The 18,084-nt window shown below is 35.9% G+C and overlaps 2 pseudogenes; both read left to right on the top strand.

Moving 5' to 3' along the window:
• The first annotated feature begins 6,511 nt into the window (after nucleotides 1-6,511).
• On the top strand, nucleotides 6,512-8,122 carry LOC116141944 (annotated as a pseudogene).
• A 6,915-nt stretch (nucleotides 8,123-15,037) lies between these two features.
• Nucleotides 15,038-16,180, top strand: LOC116141943 (annotated as a pseudogene).
• Nucleotides 16,181-18,084: the final 1,904 nt, after the last annotated feature.

Below are 18,084 nucleotides of genomic sequence, written 5' to 3'. Positions count from 1 at the left end.
TGGACTACAATGAGATTTTCTCACTTGTAGTGAGACATACCACCATTAGAATACTGTTATCTTTGGTAGCTCAGTTTGGTTTAGAACTAAAGCAGTTAGACATAAAAATAGCTTCTTAAATGGTGATTTAGAAGAGAAAATTTTAATGGAACAACCTGAACTGTTTGAAAAGGGGCCTAAGAACCAAGTCTTTTTTTTTTGAAAAAATCCTTGTAGGTTTGAAGCAATCACCTAGGCAGTGGTATAGGAAATTTGATTATTTTATGTTGAATGCTGGTTTCACCCGAAGTAGTTTTGATGGTTGTTTCTATTTCAATGTTTATATGGTGAATCTTACATATACTTGTCTCTATATGTGGATGATATGCTATTAGCTTGTAAGGATTTTTCTGAAATTGATAGATTCAAAAGGGAAATGAGTAAACATTTTGAGGTGAAAGATTTAGGACAAGCTAGAAATATTTTGGGTATGAACATTGTAAGGGATAGGAAAACTGCAAGTCTTATACTGTCATAGAAAGAGTATGCTGGAAAATTAATCAAGAAGTTTAACATGCTTGACTCTAAACCCGTCAAAACAACATTAGGTCAACATTGTAAACTTAGTGTAACCCAGTGTCCAGAAACTAAAGAAGAAAAGAGGGAAATGGCTTGTATGTCATATGCAAATGCAATAGGGAGTCTGATATACGTAATGGTCTGTACCAGACCAGATTTGGCTTTTGCAGTTAGTTCAGTTAGTAGATTCATGAGTAACCTTGGAAAGATTAATTGGGAAGCTGTAAAATGGGTACTTAGATATGTGAAGGGTACATTGTCCACTGGTATTATTTACAGCAAAGGGCAAATTCAGGAGAATCCCATCTTGGGATGTGTGGATGCTGATTATGCTAGAAATGTAGACAATAAGAAATCCATGACTGGTTTCTGTTTTACCATTTGGAATAATCTGGTTTGTTGGAAAGCTAATTTGCAGGCTATTGTAACTTTGTCCACCACGAAAGCAGAGTATGTTACAATTACAGAGGCAGTCAAGGAGGCTATGTGGCTCAGGGGAATGCTTGATGAGATGGGACTAGTTCAGGAACAAGTTCCAATCAAGAATGACAGTCAAAGTGCCATTTTTCTGTGCAAAAATCAGGTCTTTCATGAGAGGTCAAAACACATAGATGTTAGACTGCATTTCATCATAAACTTGATTGAAGATAAAGTCATTAAGATAGAGAAAATTCCTGGAAAGGAGAACCCAACAGATATGTTTACTAAATTAGTGACTTTGGACAAGTTAAGGCTCTTTAAGAGCCTTCTGCATATTGAAGAGAACTAAAGGATTTTTTCAGGGCAGTAAGAAAGGGAGAAGATCAAATGCCAAGGTGGAGATTTGTTGTGATGTGGCACTTAATATTCACACACGTGGAAGTCAACTTTTACCTTGGGTGGTCAATGTTAATTGTTATTGACTTAAGGGGCATTTCAGTCTTTCTGGTATCTTCAATAAACCTAATCTGATTTAGGTTTTGCGCAGCTCATTCTTGATCATTCTCTCTTGGTTAACAGAGAGAGAAAACAGTTGGAATATGCTGTGCTGGAAATCCGAAGAACGTCGATAGAATCAAACGGTGATGGTAGGTCTTAGCTGTCCTATTTGTTTTCCCTTTGTTTGCTGTATAATTTGCCTCTAATTTCTGCCTATTTGATCATGTATGAGTGGTGAGAGCATCTGGGTGTACGGGTGTAAATCAGAGGGGTTTTTCTCGGGTTGTACCTTGTGTAAAGGGGTTGAACCTAATCTCTGTAAGGTTTCTCATTTTTCTCATAGTGGATTCTATTTCTTTTGCCCTGAAGAGTGGATGTAGGTAATCTGAAAGATTACCGAACCACTATATATCTGGTGTTCTTTATTTTGTTGCTTTTATGTTTTATTTGATTATTGCTGTAAACTTGTGGCTTTGGCTTGGATTCGAATACTGCATACTGTGTTATGTTTTTGGTTCTCATGTTACAACAGAGCTGTCCAAAGATAATTTTTGTGTTAAATGTTAATTCTAAGTTCTCTTGTAAATCCATTTGGTGGTTCTCTTTCTCTTGTTCTGAGTCTTTGACACCTCTGTGCTGCCAATTGAATGTTTTTAACGAATGATGGTTATCTTTTACTCAAGGGCATTGAGGCACATCAATTGAGGGGATAAATATTTTTCCTTTAAATTTGAAGAAGTATTAGTTGTTTGTTAATCAATAGCATTCATTTTTATGCCCAAGGTATGTAGGTATTCTTTGAATTTAACTCGCCTGGCCAGTGGACTACTTGCTACCTCATCTCTTTCTCCTATATGTTGAAAAAATGGGTACCTGCGGGTCCACCCATACCCGTATAGGATAGGGTACAGGTCTAATATTTTGGACCCATATACCTTGACCCGTATATGGCCCGTACCTGGCCCACCCGTCTGTTTTGCCAGGTCTAGTTAATAGTACTAAGATTTGTAAAAGGTTTTCTAACCTTATTGATTAAATTTATATATTTCAGTTTTTACTCGGTAATTAAAAAGAAAAGACAAATTAATACATTATTAATTACCTTATTTAAACAGATTAGTGAGTGTATATAATCAACCATCAAATGATTGACAAACTTTCCAACTTGCACTTGAAATTTTTTGAAAGATTTGCGTTGGGTGAGTTACCACTTTCTATTTGACATTTTTAGCTTTAATTAAAATAGCATTCTAATTTTTTTTTTTTATTTTAAATAATCATATTTTAGCAGTTGTACCTTCTTTGACTTCTCTATACGATGGCCAATGGAATACTATTTTATTTTAAAAGACTAATTTCATCCCTATCATTTGTATTCTTAAATATGGTTTGAAGAACACTGAATTTGTTGTTCACAAAATAAAATACGCATGAGAACAACAGTCTTCATCCTAAGAAGAGTATGTTAATGTTGTTCAATTAAACGTACATAAATTAATAAATTTGATAAAACATTTAGAATGAGTTGAGTTTCAATTTAATCATAAAACTACTAATTATATATGAAATACTAAATCTCCAAATTATGTCATAATTTAGGAAAAACATTATATATTTATAACATTCACCTTCTCTAATTTGTTTTCTCTTTACATAAAAATAACATATGTTTGGTAATGTTTGGCAATAGTAAAAAAAACCAACAACAATGGTATATAATTGTTAATGTGTATGTGTTACAAAAACTAAAATAGGAACCAAAACGCAATGATGACAGCATTCAATATTCATAATAGATTTTCATAAAATAGCGCGAGGTTTACCTATTCATGGCGCTTTTTGGGCAAAATTTTAAAAGAATAAAGACATGTTTCCACCCAAAGATTGGCAAAACAATAATACAGATATACAACACAATCTTACAAAGATTTATGTACAAACTGATGTGGCATAAAATGAATGAATAGTGAATATGATATATTCACTCACACTAATATTCACCTTTTCATTTATTTTGTGCTACATCAGTTTGTACACAAATCTTTGTAAGACTTATTTGTACATGTAGCATTACTCTTAGCGAAATGACAAGATTCCAACCCCGATTTCATTTATTCCAAATTATTACCTTTAAATTAACAGAAAATCATTCAATGTAACAGACAAGGGTAAAGTGGTCATTTGTACTTCATTAAATCTGAAAAGAAAATTTCAAAAGAACCCTCTACATCTCAAATTTCTCTCACAAGCACCCTTGAGAAATAGCCTAGCAATCCCTCACTTTTGAAATCTGTCGACGGCACCCCTTAACAGAAAAACCCAGTCCGCCCAACATCCAAAACTGTTACAGCAACAATCCCTCAATCTAATCCAAATCTGCCATGGAGAAAGGAAATGAAAGAGAAAGAGAGAGAGAGGAAGAAAAGAGAGAGAAAAGAGCAGCACCAACAAAATAACACAGAAAACCAACAAACAAACCACAAATCGTCAACCAACTCCGAAAAAACCCTAGTGAGAGAGGCTTCAATTGGCGTTGAAAGGTGAGCAGTCAGGATGGAAACAAGGGGTTACTAGATAAGGCCATTTGATGAGTCAAATGGCGGGCTTGGTGAAGATTTTTGGTGATGGGGTTGGCCGGAAAGAAGTTGGTGGAGTGTAACACATGAGGTGAAGGTGACGGCGAAAAGTTGGATGGTAAGGCAAGGTGTCGGAAAATGGGGTAGGGGCAATTTCTGTCATTGGAAAGTGCCAAAAACAACCGAGAACGACACTGTTACGTGCGTCGTCACCTGCTAAAATGCGCCATGGAAAAAGGAATGTTGAAGAAGAATGTGTTATTGAAACAAATTTGAGTAAGATGATTATTTTTCAATTCTACAATTTGGGGTTAAAAAGTAATTTATTAATTTATTTGTCAGAGCAGTTTGATAATACACTCTCTATACGTGTCAGGACACAAAAATCATTAATAGTGTTAATTTAAGGGTGTGAATTGGAATAATGAAACCAGGGTGGAAACTTACCATCTCCTCAATATTTGGGTGCAAACATGTCATTTACTCTTATTAATGTACCCATAAACCATAACGTAATGTAGTTTTATTAAAATGAGGGTAGTTTAGTCAATTGATGGAAAGTATTTGGTATAGGTAACTAGAGCTAATACTATTATAACCATTATCAATTGACTAAATTATTCCTCGTATGTTAAAGAATTGCACGATATAAAGGTTTGAGTATATTTTGTAATTTAGATAAAAAAAATATCACAGTTTAATGAATAAGCAAAATATGTTCCTTATGAATACATCATAACCATTGTATTTAGGTAAGATAATATGCTAAAATATCAGTATTTATTATTTAAAATTTTAATTAGAGGATAAATACTGATCTAAAGTAGAAACTTAAACTTAACAAAAGCTATTAAACTGATAAAGCCTGATTATTCTTTGTAAAGAAGATAAAGGTAGAGAAAGAATGCTTGAGTCGGACCCACGTTTGAAATAGTGGCCCCAAATCAATTAAATCAGAGAAGATTAAATCCACTCATTCACATCAAACGCCACAGTCCCCTGGGAACTTCCCCATGTTTGCGCCACGTTGATGGCTATATGTAGTACTCAAGGGATCGTTTAGTCATTTACTCACAATTCATCTTTTTATTATACACTGTTCCTTTTTCTTATTAAAAATTGAGAAATGTTGCAGTTATCGAAGGGGTTGTATCGAATCTATACACCAAATGACATGATAAAATCCTAACCGTGATTCATTATAAATATATTAATCAACGATCAGAATTTTGTCATGTCATTCGTGTGTAACTTTCGATAACTTTATCATTTCCTTAAAAATTTGTCAAGTTTAGGGATATATTGTCCAATTTTATTTTTATTCAATATTAATGATTTTAATTAATTTGCCATTTAATTTTACAGTCCCAAAACTCTTAAATAAAATAAAAATTCAATCTATAATATGATAATAAAGATTAAGTGAGATAGATGGAGAGGGAAGAAAAAAGAAACTGAAGTTATAATAATAATCTTCTCTTAGAAAATTAAAATATTTTAAAAAATTATATACAATGATGAAATTAAGTTATCTAATAATTTTTTATTATTATTGTTATTTTTTGAAATATTGATCCTATAAGATCAAATGTTTTACTTTTTAATTTTAAATAATTAGCTAATAAAGTATTCTAGATGGAATAATACTACACTAATAATCTTTTTTTACATTTTAACGTACAATTCACAACCCACCCATTTGTAATGAATTTTATATAAATCTAAATAAATGGTGCTAATTAATTATAAACTGTCTCGTAATTATTAAATTTTACGACTTGCTCGCAATGTTTCTCGTGGTTCAAATAAACAACATAAAATACTAGTTTTCAGCTTTTTGGAGATGAAGTGGTAGTAGTCATTGGCGAAGGTTGGACAAAAAAATATCACAAAACAGAAGATAAAACCAAATGAGACAAAATACGACCGCATGTAAATTGTAAACCGACATGAACGGTCGAAACACCAAACCAAAGATTATTTGAGTTGCGAGCCGTCTCTTTCTCTTTCTCACTCTTGATGTTCCCTCTCTTTCCCTTTCTCTCTCCCACTTTGCTTAAAGGTTTCGAGTACTTAGAAGAAGAAAAGAACCACGGAACATCACGACTCCATTAAAAATAAAATGACAACAATTTATATATGATGAGGACGATGAAATTTCTCTGTGTCATTCTGTCTAATCTCGTTGCCATTGTAGTTGTTGTTAGCTCTTTCGACAACGACAACAGTAGCACTTTATGGCAGCGATGAAGGTTCGTAGTAGGAGGCGCGACGTCGTTCAGGAGCAACTTCTTTTGGTGCACTGTCTTCATTGTCACCTCTTTCTTCACTTCTCTGCAGTTCGCCTCTCTTCGCAGGTCCGCATACTTGCTTATTCTTTTTACTAAATTTTTTTAATATTATTATTTTTAACTGAAAAATTGTTAAATTCATTATTTCTATTTTATAAAACATAAATATCATCCAGTTCTTGGGTCCACGAGGCAAAATTCGATCTTGGAAGTTATGAAGGACGTAACTCCAGTTTCTCTGGCCGTCTCGATACGAGAAACGGTTATGCTTCCAGATCAGGTACTTGTTACCTAAAATACCCTCCGTCGGCTCGGTTATTTACCAAAGAGGACTTCCGCTGCGTTTATTCGTCGACCAACTCATCCTGGCCGAATCTCATCAAGCAACCGCCTATTCAAATAGACGGCGAGGATTTTGAGAACCAGATATACGGTGTTCTATCCCCCCGCGTGGCTTTATATTATCCCTTGATTAAATCCACATGGGATTATCCCAATCGTTCACATTCAATGGTGGGACGCACTTGCTTACGAAGCTTTAATCGACCTGATAATTCCACGGTTGTTTTTGTTAAGGACTTAATCTACGGCCAGAAGAATGTCCAATGCATCAAATTCGAGGTGTGTACGGCTGGGATTTTAGTAACACAAAGTTTCTGTTAAGATCAGAACTATTGTCAATCGGCCGAGATCGGACGGTGTAAGACCCCTTTAAGTGTCTGAACGGCCCCCAAGAGGAGATAATTCTGTCAAAGTATCAATTAGGATCAAAGGTAAAGGTATATATCGCACAATAGCCCGCCCGATTCGCCTGTTGATCGTAACCCGCCCGCCCGAAAGCAGCACCAATGTGCATATCACCATGTTGAGAATCAGGCAAAGTTTATAAGGAATGGGTGATGTACCACCAGAAATCGGAGTCCAACGTGGGTTCATTTACGACAACAACAGTGAGATGAAATTGAGATGGTAATCAAGTCATTATCTGATTCAAACTATAACATTACTAGACACGTTTGCCATGATCAAGACACAAGAGGCCGGTTTCGCCCACTGCGCTTTACGGGCGCGGGAGGTGTGTGATTGGGTCGGGTTTATCGACGTGGATGAATTCTTTCACTTGCCGTCGGGATTACCGCTATACGACGTCGTGGGAAATTACTCCGCGGATAGTAAAATCGCGGAGCTACGTGTTTCCTGTTATAGTTTCGGACCATCGGGGCTCAAGCACGTGCCGGCTGAGGGAGTGATGGTGGGTTACACGTGCAGAATGGTTGCCTCGGAGAGGCACGAGTATAGTTAAACCAAGGCGTTGAACTCTTCGTTGATCAATGTGGTGCACCATTTTCATCTGAGAAGTGGGTTTGGTTACGTGAATGTCGATAGAGGACGTTGATAATTAATCACTATAAGTATCAAGTGTGGGAAGGTTTTAAAGAGAAGTTTTACAGGAGAGTGGCGACTTATGTGTTGATTGGCAGGATACCTAATGTGGGTCAAAGGATCGGGCACCGGGTTGGGGACGAGAGCGGTGGAGCCGGAGGATTGGTCGAGGCGGTTCTGTGAGGTGAATGACAGTGGGCTGAGGGAGGGAGTGTTGGAAAGTTTTGTGAATCCCAGACACAGCTTTTGCCATGGCAAGAGGAGAGGAGAGGAATAATTAGAATTGTGGTTGACAAGAAAAGGAGAAAGAGAGGCATGGATTTTGTCATGACAATACTGTATGAAAATTTTATGATGGGGGGAATACATGTAGAAATACAAGATAGTGTATTTTGATCGTTTTGTAAATATATAAATTTACTAATCAAAAGTGCAGTGATTATAATATAAATATTTTAAGAAATCGTGAATACATCTTTTGTAGCTTTTACTCTTTAGTTTTGTATCGTTTTGATGAAATAATAATGTCTGTTTCGTTTACACTGAAAAAATAATATTATTCTTTTCTATTTTTTATTTGAACATGATAACAATTGTTACAAAGTAATACTATTTATACATAGTCATACTGAAAATTATATACAAAAGACGTGTCACAAACTGAAATAAATAAACCAAAAAATCAAATTTTATATTTATTTTTTCTTTTTTGCCGTATATTTTATTGCAAAAGGTGTAATTTATTGTTAATTGGTATGTTTAAATTGAAACATAAAAAAGTTTATTAAAGAAATTAAGCGTTGAAATTACAACTAAAAATCAAATTTTATATTACTTTTTTTTGCCGTATATATTTATTTGTAAAAGGTGAAGTATTTTATTAAAAGAGGCCACGCTGGCAATTAGTGGAACCCTTGCACATATCCCAATTATAGCCGTTACAGAAGGTTTCAAAATCATAGACAAATAAATGCAAAAGATTCGACCGTTAAGTCAGATTGTTCCTCTCACCCCCCATCCCAACCAACCCAACTGAGAAAGTCTCAGAAATATGTGAGTGAGAACCGAATCAGAGCAACCCCACGAACCAAAACAAACTACCCAGTCCCTGAAAATGGCCAACATGCCGAGAGTCTGTTTAGCCCCAGATTCAAATCTGTGCTGCCAGGGCTGGTTGGGACGAGGAGGCCATTCTTGTCGCCGCCCTTGTTGTCGAAGACACGCCTGTTCGGGAGTCTAAGCACAGAAACGAACAGATCCGCTATTCAATGTCTCCAAACTCCAGTTCACGAGGTATAATCGTGTTTGGTTATGAGAAAGATAAAATTTAGGGTTTTGATAATGAACTGGGGCTTACCCACTATAGATTTTAAAAGATTTAGTTTCTTTAGTTAGTTCTTTATTTTCTTGGCAATTGAAGGAAACTTTGATTTGAGTTGTTTTCAGTAAACGTAGAGCTCATAGGAGGAGCCCCGTGTCGATTCCTATACCCGTGTTGACCTGATGAAGAAGAAACTGCGAAAGAGTTATTGATTTTGTCTTCATTTCTTGAGATTTAGTTTGTGGTTCAGAAAGCTCAAAGTAAAGAAAATGATTTCTTTTGGTATATATTATTTTGAACAGAGAAAGAGAAAAAGAATGTAGAATTGAAAGAAAAGAAAACGAAAGTTGAGAAGAAATAAAAGAAATGAATTGAGTGAACAGAGTTCTGAGTTTCTTGCTCAAATACGGTTCTCCAACGCATGGATAAACCAGGAATAACTTTCTTGTGCGGTGAGAATCTTTGAATCCATATTTTATCGCTAGTTTCTTAATTTTCATGATAAAGCAAACAGGGTTTTAATTATTTTTAGTAACTATGTATATTTGGCAGATAGTCTGGAGATCTGCTTTGAACCTAGTACCACCACTTGTGGACACGGTAAATATCACATATATGTTTTTTTTTTTCTTTAATAAAGGTTTAATATTCCAATAATTTACATTTGCTTTATGAATGCGCTTTTGGTATATTCTTCTGTTGAGGATTTGAATTATAGGTATACTCTTCTCCCGCATTTGAATGGTTTGCTTGTGGGTGTGGCATTGATAAAAGTTAGTTAAGAAATATTATTATTTGCATAATGGACACGAACATAAATACTTTTTTGTAAGTACAAGTACTTGAATTTGTCCTTTTGTGTTTCATTGTTTTACAGCAATTACTTGTATCTGTATGTAGTTTCTGTAAGAAATGTTTGAGATCTGCTGCTGATAAATGTGGAGAGAGTGTCCAAAGTGCAGACAGCTAATTAGGTAAAATTTATCCACAATTTAAGCTAACAAGCAACTTCAATAATAAGGCATTGTATTATTACTACTTGTATGATTTTGCAGCAATGGAAGATCTTGCACTGTGGAACACAGTTCTTTGGACACACATTCAGCTTCTGTTTCCCCAAGAGGTTGAAGCAGAAAGGCTGCTGGAGCCTTAAGTAGCCGAGAACTTGATCATGAAAATCTACCAAGAGGAATCCGAACAATGTGAGGACTCGAAGTATGAGACCCTCAGCGGTATCAAACACAGATTCAACTACGAGGAGAAGGGGATATACCAAGCCTAGATGAGGATGAGGATGCTGAATTAACTCAAAGTCACAGAGAGAAAATACCACTAAGATTTATAATAATGCAAGACGCGGGCATCAAGTATGAGGAGAAGGAGGATAGCAAGCCAAGATGAGGAGGCCGCATTAGTTCTAAGGTTGGAAAGGAAAATCTTGCAAGACTGGTAAGTAGAACGCTAGTGTCAGGAGGACAGCACAAAAGCCAAATGATGATGCTGCATTAGCGCTAAGTTGCGAGAGAAGAGTTCATGGAGGCTTTCAGGGAAATGTTGAGCAACCGGAAGATCTGTTTCCTTGGCTAGAGCAAACTTGAGAGCCATGGCATCCAGGGCCATTATAACCGAAGAGAGGCCGCCCGTTATAGAGGTTTTGCCAGTGGAGTTTGATTGTTCATGATCGGTTACACCCTTCCACAGTCACAAGCTCATCCTTCAGTCTCTTGTAAAAAAATTTGTGAGACTTGTTGTACTTAATGTAAGGAGTGTAAAGATATTGCAGAAACATAGAAGCAATGATGTTTACTTTTTAGGTAGAGAATGTGACTTCTGATAAGTTAAATATTTGTGGATTCATCATTCAAGTTGTTGGTCTTTTGATCGAATTTCCTGCAAACAACCTATATTTTCATCCATCACATTTTTGCATTTCTTTTTGAGCTTGGCTTCACATAGCACTCACCTCGTCAAATTAGGTAATGTGACATACCCATGACTCCCTGTTGGGTTTATGAAAATATCTATACATAATAGCTGGTGCGATTGTTTTTGCCCATTTAATTGTTTAGATGCATGAAACAACACGGCTGATATCACCTTGTGAAACTCAATGAGGACCCCTAGTATTTACATGAGAACCTTGATAGTCATGTTTGTTTTCCGTCCATCTTTTCTTAGTTTAGAGGAGACTGACGTATGCTTCCCTCTCTGTGATGAAAAATGCTGATGCAGCCAAACTTAGCAAAGTTCTGCCTCTTAAAATCACAAGGACAGGGTCTTACAGACTGCGAAGCTTTTGAAACTCACAGAACATAAGAATGACATGGTCTCCAATACCTTTGGGTATTCTGATCCTGTCAAATTTGGGAATCAAAACTGTCCTACTCTAGTTTCACAATTTTATATCATTTTACTTTCCACTTCGTATACCGATTCTGAGATGGTGATTGATTAACTTCATATTCATTCATCTCTGTTTTCCTCTCAGCAGTTACAATGTCTCCGTCGTTAAGGTATAATAATTGTTGGAAGAGTCAAAGAAGCATAAGTCCAGCCATTTATTCTATAATAGTGTATATTAGATCATAATGTGAAGTTCTTAAGATTATCTGAGCTAATCTATGCAGTCAATGTTTATTATGAAGACACAACTTATCAAGAATACCTTATTACAGATTAAAAGATTTATGCAATCTACATTTCAGAAATTGCCAAACCGATTATAATATTTTCTTTGTCACAATTTGACTTCTTCCTTTATTTTTTTCTCTCTCTTTATTTGACTAACTTCATCAAATTAAACAAATTGTGCTCTAAATCAGATTAATCGACTTGATCTACCAATATGGTGATGTCGTGTGCAATAAACTAATTTTGGGTTGGGAAGATCTGAACTGCTGATACAGAAAGTTAACTACCCAAGTTGGAAAATTTCCTTAATCCCATTGCCTATAAAGCCATTAACTTTGCAAACTAGTCTCACTAAATGTGTGTATTCTTGATTAAGAACCAAGATATTGTCAGTGGGAGGCAATTTATTCCATTTTCTTAGGTTTTCAGCGTCCTCGGATGCAACTGCTCCATCTCCAAGCATCCTCTCGCCTGAACCGGCTCCAGCAACTAGAACAAGTGCAGGAAATCCTACTTATGCTTGCCACACCTTTATTTTCTTTACTAGCCTTCTTGTTACCACATCGCCTCTCTTTTTTTAGATAATTAATCAGGAAAATATGATTGTTATGTTTCATAACCATGCTTGTTCCTAGTTTTAGTGCAAAAAAGGAAAGATGTGGAATAGCTTCATGGGGTGCCATTATTGAGGACTTTTCTTCCTTGCTTTACCATCAGTCTTTTCGTATCAGTTTTTTCTTCATGGGGTGCCACAGCCTTGCATGTGCCTCTATATATTATCTTATTTCTTGTCTTTTCATGGATTTATCTAATAGAAAAGATGAACCAGCATAATTTGGATAACCCAATTGCTTGTTTGTGGAGACTGTTTAAAGATGATGGTAATTTGATTATCTTAAGATTGTCAATTCCAATAACAATCAAGAAATGATGTTTAATATGCAAGATATGTATCTCTGTTGATTCATCTATGTATATATAATGGACTCTGTCAAACATGCAACCGATCCCTTTCTCATAAACAAAGAAAGCATGTCGACGTAACTTGCTTGATTTTTAATTACGATTTTATGAAAGTCAGCTTGATTTTGGGCAGCATTTTCTCAATGCTAAAGAATTTTTAATTCCCATTGTACTGCAATGAATCTTAGTACATAATTCAGTACAGCCGGCTTCAAAGCCAATCCCCACCGCAATTTTAGTCTAACTGTACGGAGACTAAAATATAAGCAATTAAAAATATTAAATTAAGCCAAGATATACGTCAACTACGTTTTGTTTCTCCACTTATATAAAACCATTAATTAGAGGCTATCCTCATTCATTCTGAGAATCAAAATTAAGTCTTTAGAAATGGCAAATATTAGAAGGTCATTGTTCTCCTTTGCCTTGGTTTGTGTGATGCTTGCAATGCTGGTGGGTGTTGGAATGTCTCATGAAGGGCATGACCACAGTGAGTCGCCTGGTTCTTCGCCGGGATAGAAAGTAATGCTTGAGTCGGACCCACGTTTGAAATAGTGGGCCCAAATCAATTAAATCAGAGAAGATTAAATCCACTCATACATCAAACGCCACAGATCCCCTGTGAACTTCCCCATGTTTGCGCCACGTTGATGGCTATATGTAGTACTCAAGGGATCGTTTGTCATTTACTCACAATTCTATCTTTTATTATACACTGTTCCTTTTTCTTTATTTAAAAATTAGAAATGTTGCAGTTATCGAAGGGTGTGGATCGAATTATACACCAAATGACATGATAAACTCTAACGTGATTCATTATAAATTAATATTAATCAACGATCAGAATTTTGTATGTCATTCGATGTGTAACTTTCGATAACTTTATCATTTTCCTTAAAAATTTGTCAAGTTAGGGATATATTGTCCAATTTATTTTTATTCAATATTAATGATTTTAATTAATTTGCCATTTAATTTTACAGTCCCAAAACACTCTTAAATAAAATAAAAATCAACTATAATTATGATAAATAAAGAATTAAGTGAGAAGTAGATGGAAAGAGGGAAGAAAAAATGAAACTGAAAGTTATAATTAATAATCTTCTCTTAGAAATTAAATATTTTAAAAAATTATATACAAATGATGAAATTAGTTATCTAATAATTTTTTATTATTGTTATTTTTTGAAATATTGATCCTATAAAAGATCAAATGTTTTACTTTTTAATTTTAAATAATTAGCTAAATAAAGTATTCTAGATGGAATAATACTCACTAATAATCTTTTTTTACAATTTTAACGTAACATTCACAACCACCATTTGTAATGAATTTATATAATTCTAATAAATGGTGCTAATTAATTATAAAACTGTCTCGTAATTATTAAATTTTAGACTTGCTCGCAATGTTTCTCGTGGTTCATAAAACAACATAAAAATACTAGTTTCAGCTTTTTGGAGATGAAGTGGTAGTATGCATTGGCGAAGGAGTTGGACAAAAAAATATCACAGAAACAGAAGATAAAAACCAAATGAGACAAAATAACGACCGCATGTAAATTGTAAACCGACATGAACGGTCGAAACACCAACCAAAGATATTATTTGAGTTGCGAGCCGTCTCTTTCTCTTTCTCACTCATGTTCTCTCTTTCCCTTTCTCTCTCCACTTTGCTTAAAGGTTTCGAGTACTTAGAAGAAGAAAAGAAACACGGAACCATCACGACTCCATTAAAATAAAAATGACAACAAATTTATATATGATTGAGGACGATGAAGATTTCTCTGTGTCATTCTGTCTAATCTCGTTGCCATTGTAGTTGTTGTAGCTTTTCGACAACGACAACAGTAGCACTTTATGGCAGCGATGAAGGTTCGTGTAGGAGGCGCGACGTCGTTTCATGGAGCAACTTCTTTTGGTGCACTGTCTTCATTGTCACCTCTTTCTTCACTTTCTCTGCAGTTCGCCTCTTCTTCGCAGGTTCGCATACTTGTTATTCTTTTACTTAATTTTTATATTATTATTTTAACTGAAAAATTGTTAAATTCATTATTTATTTTTATAAAAACAGATAATCATTCGTTCTTGGGTCCACGAGGCAAAATTCGATCGTGAAGTTATGAAGGACGTAACTCCAGTTTCTCTGGCCGTCTCGATACGAGAAACGGTTATGCTTCCAGACGTCGGCTAAACCTCGTGCTCGGTTTTACCAAAGAGGACTTCGCTGGTTATTCGCGACCAACTCATCCTGGCCGAATCTCATCAAGCAACAGCCTATTCAAATAGACGGCGAGGATTTTAGGGACCAGATAGTACGGTGTTCTATCCCCCCGCGTGGCTTTATATTATCCCTTGATTTAAATCCACATGGGATTATCCAATCGTTCAAATCAATGGTGGGACGCACTGCTTACGAAGCTTTAATCGACCGTGATAATTCCACGTTGTTTTTGTAAGGGACTTAATCTACGGCCAGAAGAATGTCCAATGCAAAATTGCGTGGTGTACGGCGTGGATTTTAGTAACACAAAGTTTCTGTTAAGATCAGAAAATATGTCAATCGGCCAGGAGATCGGACGGTGTAAGACCCTTTAAGTGTCTTGAACGGCCCCAAAGAGGAGATAATTCTGTCAAAGATTCAATAGGATCAAAGGTAAAGGTATATATCGCACAATAGCCCGATTCGCCTGTTGGATCGTAACCCGCCCGCCCGAAAGCAGCACCAAATGTGCTATGCACCATGTTGAGAAATCAGGCAAAGTTTATGAGGAATGTGGTGATGTACCAGCAGAAATCGGAGTCCAACGGTGGTTCATTCGACACACAACAGTGAAGATGAAATTGAGATGGTAATCAAGTCATTATTGATTCAAACTATAACATATACGTACAGTTGGCCATGGATCAAGACACAAGAGGCCGGGTTCGCCCACTGCGCTTTACGGGCGCGGGAGGTGTTGGATTGGGTCGGGTTTATCGACGTGGAGAATTCTTTCTGCCGTGGGATAACGCTATACGACGTCGTGGGAAATTACTCGCGGATAGTAAAATCGCGGAGCTACGTGTTTCCTGTTATAGTTTCGGACCATCGGGGCTCAAGCACGTGCCGGCTGAGGGAGTGATGGTGGGTTCACCGTGCAGAATGGTTGCCTCGGAGAGGCACAAGAGTATAGTTTACAGAGGCGTTGAACTCTTCGTTGATCAATGTGGTGCACCATTTTATCTGAGAAGTGGGTTTGGTTACGTGAAGTCGATAGAGGAACGTTGATAATTAATCACTATAAGTATCAAGTGTGGGAGTGTTTAAAGAGAAGTTTTACAGGAGAGTGGGACTTATGTAGTTGATTGGCAGGATACTCATAATGTGGGTCAAAGGATCGGGCACCGGGGTTGGGGACGAGCGGTGGAGCGGGGATGGTCGAGGCGGTTCTGGTGAGGTGAATGACAGTGGGCTGAGGGAGAGAGTGTTGGAAAGTTTTGTGAATCGCCCAGACACAGCTTTTGCATGGCAAGAGGAGAAAGGAGAGGAATTATAGAATGTGGTTGACAAGAAAAGAGAGAAGAGGGCATGGGATTTTGTCATGACCATACTGTATGAAAATTTTATGATGGGGGAATACATGTAGAAATACAAGATAGTGTATTTTGATTGTTTTGTAAATATATAAATTTACTAATCAAAAGTTGCAGTGATTATAATATAGAATGATTTTAAGAAATCGTGAATAATCTTTTGTAGCTTTTACTCTTTAGTTTGTGTAGTTTTGATGAAATAATATGTCTTGTTTCGTTTACAAAGGTAATAAATAAATTATATATCTTTTCTATTTTTTATTGAACATGATAACAATTGTTACCTAGTAATACTATTTATACTAGTCATTTACTGAAAAATATACAAAAAGACGTGTCACAAACGATAAATAAATAAACCAAAAAATCAAAATTTATATTATTTTTTCTTTTTTGCCGTATATATTTATTGCAAAAGGTGTAATATTATTGTTATGTGTATGTTTAAATTGAAACATAAAAAAGTTTATTAAAGAAATTAAGCGTTGAAATTACAACTTAAAAATCAAATTTATATTACTTTTTTTGCGTATATATTTATTTGTAAAAGGGAGATTATTATTAAAAGAGGCCACGCTGGCAATTAGTGGAACCCTTGCACATATCCCAAATTATAGCCGTTACAGAAGGTTCAATATCATAGACAAAATAATGCAAAAGAATTCGACCGTTAAGTCAGATTGTTCCTCTCACCCCATCCCAACCAACCAACTGAGAAGAGTCTCAGAAAATGGTGAGTGAAGAACCGAATCAGAGCAACCCACACCAACACAAACAATAACCATCCCTGACACAGCCATGCAACATGCCGAGAGTGTTTAGCCCCAGATCAATCTGTGGCGCCATGGCTGGTTGGGACGAGGGGCCATTCTTGTCGCCGCCCTTGTTGTCGAAGACCGCCTGTTCGGGAGTCTAAGCCACGACAGATCCGCTATTCAAGTCCCAACTCCGTTCACGAAGGTTCTGTGTTTGGTTATGGGATAAAATTTGGGTTTTGTAATGAACTGGGCTTACCCAGCTTGTTTAGTTAGTTTCTTAGTTAGTTCTTATTTCTTGGCAATTGAGGAACTTGTTTGATTGGTTTTCAGTACAGTAGAGCTCATAGGGGAGCCCCGTGTCGTTCCTATACCGTGTTGCCTTGTGAGAAGAAGACTGCGAGGGTTTGTTTTGTCTTCATTTCTTGAGATTTAGTTTGGTTTCTGAGAAAGCTCTAAAGATGATTTCTTTGGTATATATTTTATTTGAACAGAGAAGAGAAAAAGAATGTGAATTGAAGAAGAAAACGAAAGTTGAGGAATAAAGAAAATGAATTGAGTGAACAGAGTTCTGGAGTTTTGCTCAAATACGGTTCTCCAACGCATGGATAAACTAGGATGAACTTTCTTGTGGGTGAGAATCTTTGAATTCAATATTTATCGCTAGTTTCTTAATTTTCATGATAAAGCAAAACGGGTTTTAATTAATTTTTAGTAACTTGTATATTTGGCAGATATGTCTGAGGATCTGCTTTGAACCTAGTACCACCACTGTGGACACAGGTAAATATCACATATATGTTTTTTTTTCTTTAAAAAGGTTTAATATTCCAATAATTTACATTTGCTTTGAATGCGCTTTGGTTTATCTTCTGTTGAGGATTTGAATTATAGGATATACCTTTCTCCCGCATTTGAATGGTTGCTTGTGGGGTGTGGCATTGATAAGTTAGTTAAGGATTTTTATTTGCTAAGGACACGAACATAAATACTTTGTTTGTAAGACAGTACTTGAATTTGTCCTTTTGTGTTTCATGTTAAAGCAGTTATATTGTTCTGTGATGAGTTTCTGTAAGAAAGTTTGAGATCTGTGCTGATAATGTGGGAGGAAG

This window comes from Pistacia vera, unplaced genomic scaffold, assembly GCF_008641045.1.
Source record: "Pistacia vera cultivar Batoury unplaced genomic scaffold, PisVer_v2 Contig401, whole genome shotgun sequence".
Classification (NCBI taxonomy): domain Eukaryota; kingdom Viridiplantae; phylum Streptophyta; class Magnoliopsida; order Sapindales; family Anacardiaceae; genus Pistacia; species Pistacia vera.
Note: the sequence above shows the minus strand (reverse complement) of the source record. Positions and strands in the feature narration are given on the sequence as shown.